Source organism: Callithrix jacchus, chromosome 1 (genome assembly GCF_049354715.1).
Source record: "Callithrix jacchus isolate 240 chromosome 1, calJac240_pri, whole genome shotgun sequence".
NCBI lineage: Eukaryota > Metazoa > Chordata > Mammalia > Primates > Cebidae > Callithrix > Callithrix jacchus.
The window spans coordinates 201,571,614-201,578,581 of NC_133502.1; positions in this window are offsets into that span (position 1 = coordinate 201,571,614).

Here is a 6,968-nt window from a genome sequence, read left to right on the forward strand (position 1 = left end):
ACCTTGTGATCCACCCACCTCTGCCTCCCAATGTGCCTCAGCATTATTTTACTTATTTATTTTTTTTAAATTTTTTTTTATTTTTTGAGATGGAGTTTTGATATTCTTGCTCAGGCTGGAGTACAATGGTGCAATCTCAGCTCACGGCAACCTCGCCTCCAGGGTTCAAGCAAATCTCCTGCCTCAGCCTCCCAAGTAGCTGGGATTACAGGCAAGCGCCACCACACCTGGCTAATTTTGTATTTTTAGTAGGGATGGGGTTTCTCCATGTTGGTCAGGCTGGTCTCTAACTCCTGACCTCAGGTGATCTGCCCACCTCATCCTCCCAAAGTGCTGGGATTACAGGTGTAAGCCACTGCGCCCGGCCATGTCCAGACTGCTTTCAAGGGGAGGGGACGAGTCGCCACCTTTTGAAAGGAGCAATGTCAAGGAACTTGCAGGCATATCTTAAAACCATCAGATCTGCTGGGCCCAGTGGCTCATGCCTGTAGTCCTAGCATTTTGGGAGACCAAGGCATGGGGATTACTTTAAGTCAGGAATTTGAGACCAGCCTGGGCAACATAGTTAGATCCCTTCTCTACAAAATTTTTCTTAAAATTAGCCAGGTGTGGTGGTGGTGTCATGCCCCTGTTGTCCCAGCTACCGGGGAAGCTGAGATGGGAGGATCTCAGCCAAGAGTTCAAGACTGCCATGAGCTATGATCACATCACTGCACTCCAGCCTGGGTAACAGGGTGAGACCTTGTCTCTAAAATAATAATAATAACCATCAGATCATTTCTTACTACAAGGGAGTCAGGAAAAACAACGGAGAGCAGGATTGTCATGACTAGCTTGGACCAATCATAGTTCATCACCTGGGATACACTGCCACCTCAGACAGAAATCAGGGCTCAGTTATCAAGGGAGGAGAAGGAAGGTTAATGGGGAGGCAGTCAAGGGTATCTGCCACAGTCAGGATGATACAGGCGAAAGAAAATAGGTGGCCCGATGAATGTATATCCCAATATTCCATGGGACATAAACTAATACGTTGTTTATCTGAACTCAAATTTAACTAGATGTTGTATATTTACATTGGCTCAATTTAGTATCCCTAGGTGAGAAACAAGCTTCAGTGGCCATCGAGGGAAGCCAGCGAGGGCTGGGACTTCTTTGGAAAGGGAAACAAAAGAAGACCTGGGATGATCTGGGGAGGAGGGGCAAGCCATTAGGTCAGAAAAAGAGGAGGTGGCCAGGCACAGTGGCTCAGGCCTGTAATCCCAACACTTTGGGAGGCCAAGATGGGCAAAGCACTTGAGTCCAGGAGTTCAAGACTACCCTGGGCAATGTGGCAAAACCCAATCTGTACTAAAAACCCAAAACCTAGCTGGGTGTGGTGGCACATGCCTATAGTCCCAGCTACTCTGGAAGCCAAGGTGTGAGCATGAGCTTGGGAGGTGAAAGCTACAGTGGGCTGTGATACAATAGCGCTCCAGCCTGGGCAAAGAATGAGACTCAGTCTCAAGAAAAAAAAAGGAGTGGATATCTTTTTTTTTTTTTAATTGTTTTTACAGAGACGGGGTTTCATCATGTTGGTCAGGCTGGTCTTGAACTCCCAATCTCAGGTGATTCGCCCACCTCGGCCTCCCAGAGTGTTAGGATTACAGGCGTGAGCCACCGTGCCTGGCCATCTTTTTTTTTTTTTTTTTTAATGGATTCTCACTCTGTTGCCAGGCTGGAGTACAGTGGTGCAATCTTGGCTCACTGCAACCTCAGCCTCCCTGGTTCAAGCAAATCTCCTGCCTTAGCCTCCTGAGTAGCTGGGATTACAGGAGCCCACCACCAGGCCCAGCTAATTTTTTTATTTTTAGTAGAGATGGGGTTTCGCCATGTTGGCCAGGCTGGTCTCAAACTCCTGACCTCAAGTGATCCACCTGCCTCGGCCTCCCAAAGAGCTGGGATTACAGGTGTGAGCCACTGTGCCCAGATCCCCTGCTTTTTTATTTTTGGAGATGGAGTCTCACTCTGTCTCCCAGACTGGAGTGCAATAGCCAGTCATGGCTCACTGCAGCCTCAACCTCCCAGACTCAGGTGATTCTTCTACCTCAGCCCCTGAGAAGTAGCTGGGACCATGGGCGCGCGTCACCATGCCCAGCTAATTTTTTAAAAATTTCTGGACTGAGAGCGGTGGCTCATGCCCATAATCCCAGCACTTTGGGAGGCCAAGGCGGGCAGATCACGAGGTCAGGAGATCGAGACCATCTTGGCTGACATGGTGAAACCCCATCTCTACTAAAAAATATAAAAATTAGGTGGGCGTGGTGGTGTGTGCCTGTGGTCCCAGCTACTAAGGAAGCTGAGGCAGGAGAACCACGTGAACCCGGGAGGAGGAGGTTGCAGTGAGCCGAGATCACGCCACTGCACTCCAGCCTGGCACCTGGCAACAGAGCGAGATTCTGTCTCAAAAAAAAAAAAGTTCTGTAGAGACAGGGTCTCCTGTGTTGCCCAGGCTGGTATATCCACTCTTAATCTCAAAACATAGCCAGGAAGCTCTAGCCAGAAGCACTTCTCTTTCCAACACCCTGAAAAACAGCTCATAAAGCTGAATGTGGTGGGGGGCGGGCGACGTGCTGCAAAATACATCCCAGGGGTATGGAAACCGGGAGCCTCACTATCTGACCTCAAGCAAGGCCCTTCCCTCTCTGGGCCTCCTTTCCCTTGGCTGTATAATGAGGGATTGATCTAAATTGTCTCCCAGGGCCCTTTTACTTGGCCTACGTGTCTCCCTCCCAAAAGGAAAAACCAGAGGGAACCAGAAGATACGGGTGGTTCCTCCTGTTCCATCTCTAAGCCCCAAATTTGGACAAAAATGTCCAATGTGACATAGATTTAATATAAACAGTGGTGCATTAATACTCACAAATACCCCAAAAGGAGTCCCAGATGGGCTATTTTTATCCCTTAAAACACACACACAGAGAAACACACAACACTCCAATCCCCATCACCCCCACTGGGTTAGTATCTCCAGTTGGTTTTTACGAGAAGAGAGTTCCAGTTAAAGGGAGCTAATTAAACAGCTTTGACTTGGGGTAGGAGAGAGGCTGTCGAAAGCCTCCTCACTGGGCATGATGTCACCACAACTGTGCATTTCTCATGACCCAAGAATGTGAATGTTTGCACTGCACATCGGAGCCAGAGCCGGTGATGCAAGCACAGCCTGGTAAACAGGCCCCAGACAGGCAGGCCCTGTGAGGAGCCGTGGTGCAGAGGCTGGCGGGGGCCCAGCTAGTGTTTAACTCCTTCCTGGCAGAACTGGCTGCTGGGCTGCTGAACTCCTTGGTCAAGAAGCCTTCTCCACCTAGTCCCTGCTTCTCTCTGAGGCACAGTCCCTGTTAGTGGCCAGCCCTGAATCTGAAGACACCCGAGACCTGAATTCCCACCTACCTGCATATTTTGCTTGCTCCGGAGCCTTGGATAGGTGACTTTCTGGCCCTGAGTCTCAGTTTTCCTACCTGTAAAATGGGAAGAGGAATCAGGCCCTCAGTTTCATACCTGCAGCTCCAAGTCCAGAAAATTCAGACAACCAAAGGCTTTTCTGTACACTTAACGAAAACTCATTTGGGAGCAATATCTGACCTGGATTGACTGAGGCTATGCAGTCTGTTCATTTCACTTAGAGTTCTAGCTACAGAAATATTCATATGTTTCATTGGAGATGGATGGGTCCAGACCCACTGGATCACCTTTTAAAATCTAAAAAAATCCTGAATGCTAAGGCTGGGAGCAGTGGCTCATGCCTGTAATCCCAGCACTTTGGGAGACCAAGCTGGGAGGATCACATGAGCCCAGGAGTTTGAGGTTGCAGTGAGCCATGACTGTGCCACTGTACTTCAGCCTAAATAACAGATCAAGACCCTGACTCAAAATATAATAATAATAATAATAATTCTGAATTCTAAAACCTATGCAGCCACAAGTGTGTTGATCAGGTCTTATGGGCCTGAGGCACCTGCCTCTAGGCTGTTGGGACACTTACTAAGTGACTACCTTCTGCGAGAATGTCAGCCCCAAGGATAGGGCTTAACTCTGTTCCTGATGTGTCCCTAGCAGCCAGTGCAGTGCCTGGCCTGTAGCAAGCACCCAATCAATAGTTCTTGATTTTTTATTTTATTATTATTTTTTTTTAGACAGAGTCTCACTCTGTAGCCCAAGCTGGAGTTCAGTGGCGCAATCTCAGCTCACTGCAACCTTCACCTCTGGGGCTCAAGTGATTCTCCCCCCATGTAGCTGGGACCAGAGGCGTGCGCCACCACACCTGGTTAATTTTGTTGTATTTTTAGTAGAGACAGGGTTTTACCATGTTGCCCTGGGTAGTCTCGAACTCCTGACCACAGGTGATCCACCTGCTTCGGCCTCCCAAAGTGCTGGAATTACAGGTGTGAGCCACCGCACCCAGCCTAGTTCTTGAATCTCCAGCTGAAGTCATTCATCCCCCATACATGCTGTGGTGGTAAGTATGGGAAACTGAGGCCCAAGCCTCTGAGCTGGCCTGCCCTGGATCTTTTCCCACAGATGGTGTTCTGACTTTCCCCAAAAAAGGTAGCTGTTCACATTTCTCTGCCAGCAGCTCACAAACAGCTTGATGACCCCTTTCCAACATTCCAGGGCAGCCTCTCCCCAGCCGGCTGGTTTTGCGGGCACCGATGAGTTTTCTTTGGCCTAAGGTTCAGCTGATTAAAAAAGGGCCCTGTGCATTAGAGCTGGGGGTGGAGAATGGGTAGTCACAGTGTAGAGTAGGGGCTGAAGGTGTCATTAAAGCTTGGGCAGGAAAGTGGAGTTGGATTCTGCTGGCTGGCCTGAGACCAAGAACCAGATCCCTGGATCCTTCCAGAGTACTGCGAATGTGCTAGTCAGGCTCTGCCTTAATCCTAAAGCTGGAGAATTATCCAAACCCATGCAGAGCCACCATAAAGTAAAAAGCCTCCCAGTATGGTCTTCCCTGCCCCCACCTGCAGTGGGGCCCTGAGAAACTCCCTTTTTCTCTCTGGGCTTCAGTATGCTGGGGTTGGAGAATCCAGGACAGTGGAGCAGAGCTGCTGAGATCATGAACTTAGACTCAGGTTCAGTCCCAGACTCTTCCTCTTGCTGGGCAAGGGGCAGGGGCAAGTCAATTTCAAGCCTTAGTTATCACATCTGTAAAAAATATAGGGATATTGTCCAGATGAATGTGTCTGGTACTTAGCAGTGATAAAGAAATGCTAGCTGGCTGGGCACGGTGGCTCACGCCTGTAATAGCAACACTTTGAGAGGCCAAGGAGGGTGGATCACTTGAGGCCAGGAGTTGGATACTAGCCTGGCTAATATGGTGAAACCCTGTCTCTACTAAAAATATAAAAATTAGCTGGGCATGGTGGCTTATGCCTGTAATCCCAGCTACATGGGAGGCTGAGGCAGGAGAATTGCTTGAACCTGTGAGGTGGAAATTTAGGTGAGCCAAGATTGGGCCATTGCACTCTAGCCTAGGCAACAGAGTGAGATTTTGTCTCAAAAAAAAAAAAAAAAAAGAAACAAACAAACATTAGCCAATATTACCTTCAGCATGGATACTCCTACCAGTCTCACGTTCTATTTTAGGCACCTAGTACCATAATAGCCTCATTACTGGAGCACTCACTATGTTCCAGGTACTGCACTAGGTGCTTCACAAGCACTGTTTCATTTCATCCTCTCAACATCTCTCAAATAGGTACTAGCACTGTCCTCATTATTCGGGGGAGAAGTCTGAGGTTTAGAGGGGTGAAATGATTCCTCTAAGGCTGCATAACTTGTAAGTGGCAGAGCTGGGACCTGTCAGACTCTAAGTGCTTCATACCACACCTGCAGGAAAGATCTAGCAGCCAGTTCTGTGCTCTGGTTCTTGAAGCAGAGATTCCAGGCCCCTAACATGGCATGTGACTGTAGGCAGTATGGAGGCCCCAATTCTCCCATCTGAACCATGGGGAAGGTCCCCGCCTTTCCCTGACTCCCCTGCAGGGCTGAGATGAGGGCTCTGGAAACCTTGAAAAGTACTTTGTAGACTCTGAGCTGGGATGGGCATCCTCAAAGTCTTAGTTAGGAGGGAGACAAGGGAAAGAATTAAACTGCTTTCTGCCAGGGAAGCCAAGAGCTGAAGGAGAAATGGTCCCTGTCCTCCTCCAGGTCCTGGCCCTCAGCATGGCTCCTCCCTCTCTTAGGAGTTGAGCAGCACCACTAGTGATTAAGAACTTGGCCGAGTCTCATCTCCACTCATCTCTGGCTGTATGTTATTTGTACTTCCCTCTCTTGAGTGTCAGTCTTCTCAACTATGAAATGGGGGTGATAATGATAACAGCCTTACCAGGACTGTAGTAAGGACAAGCCTTGGCCCATTGGTTCATTGTCTTAATCTGTTCCTGCTGTTATAACAAAATACCTCAGACTCGGTAATATATAAGTGACAGAAATATGTTGCTCACAGTTCTGGAGGCCGGGAAGTGCAAGAACAAGGTGTCAGCAGATTAGGTATCAATGAGGGCCTGTTCCTCATGATGTCATCTATGTGTCCTTAAATGGTAGAAAGGGTGAATAAACTCCCCCAGGCTTCTTTCATAAGGGCGCTAATCCCATTCATAAGGATGATCACCCCCAAAGCCCCACCTCTTTTTTTTTTTTGAGACAGAGTCTCCTTCTGTTGCCAGGCTGGAGTGCAGTGGCACGATCTCAGCTGACTGCAACGTCCACCTCCCAGGTTCAAGCTGGGATTACAGGCACGTGCCACCATGCCCAGCTAATTTTTGTATTCTAGTAGAGATGGGGTTTCACCATATTGGCCAGGATGATCTCAATGATCTCTTGACCTTGTGATCCACCTGCCTTGGCCTCCCAAAGTGCTGGGATTACAGGTGTGAGCCACTGCGCCTGGCAGCCCCCATCTCTTAATACCGCCACGTGGCACATTACATTTC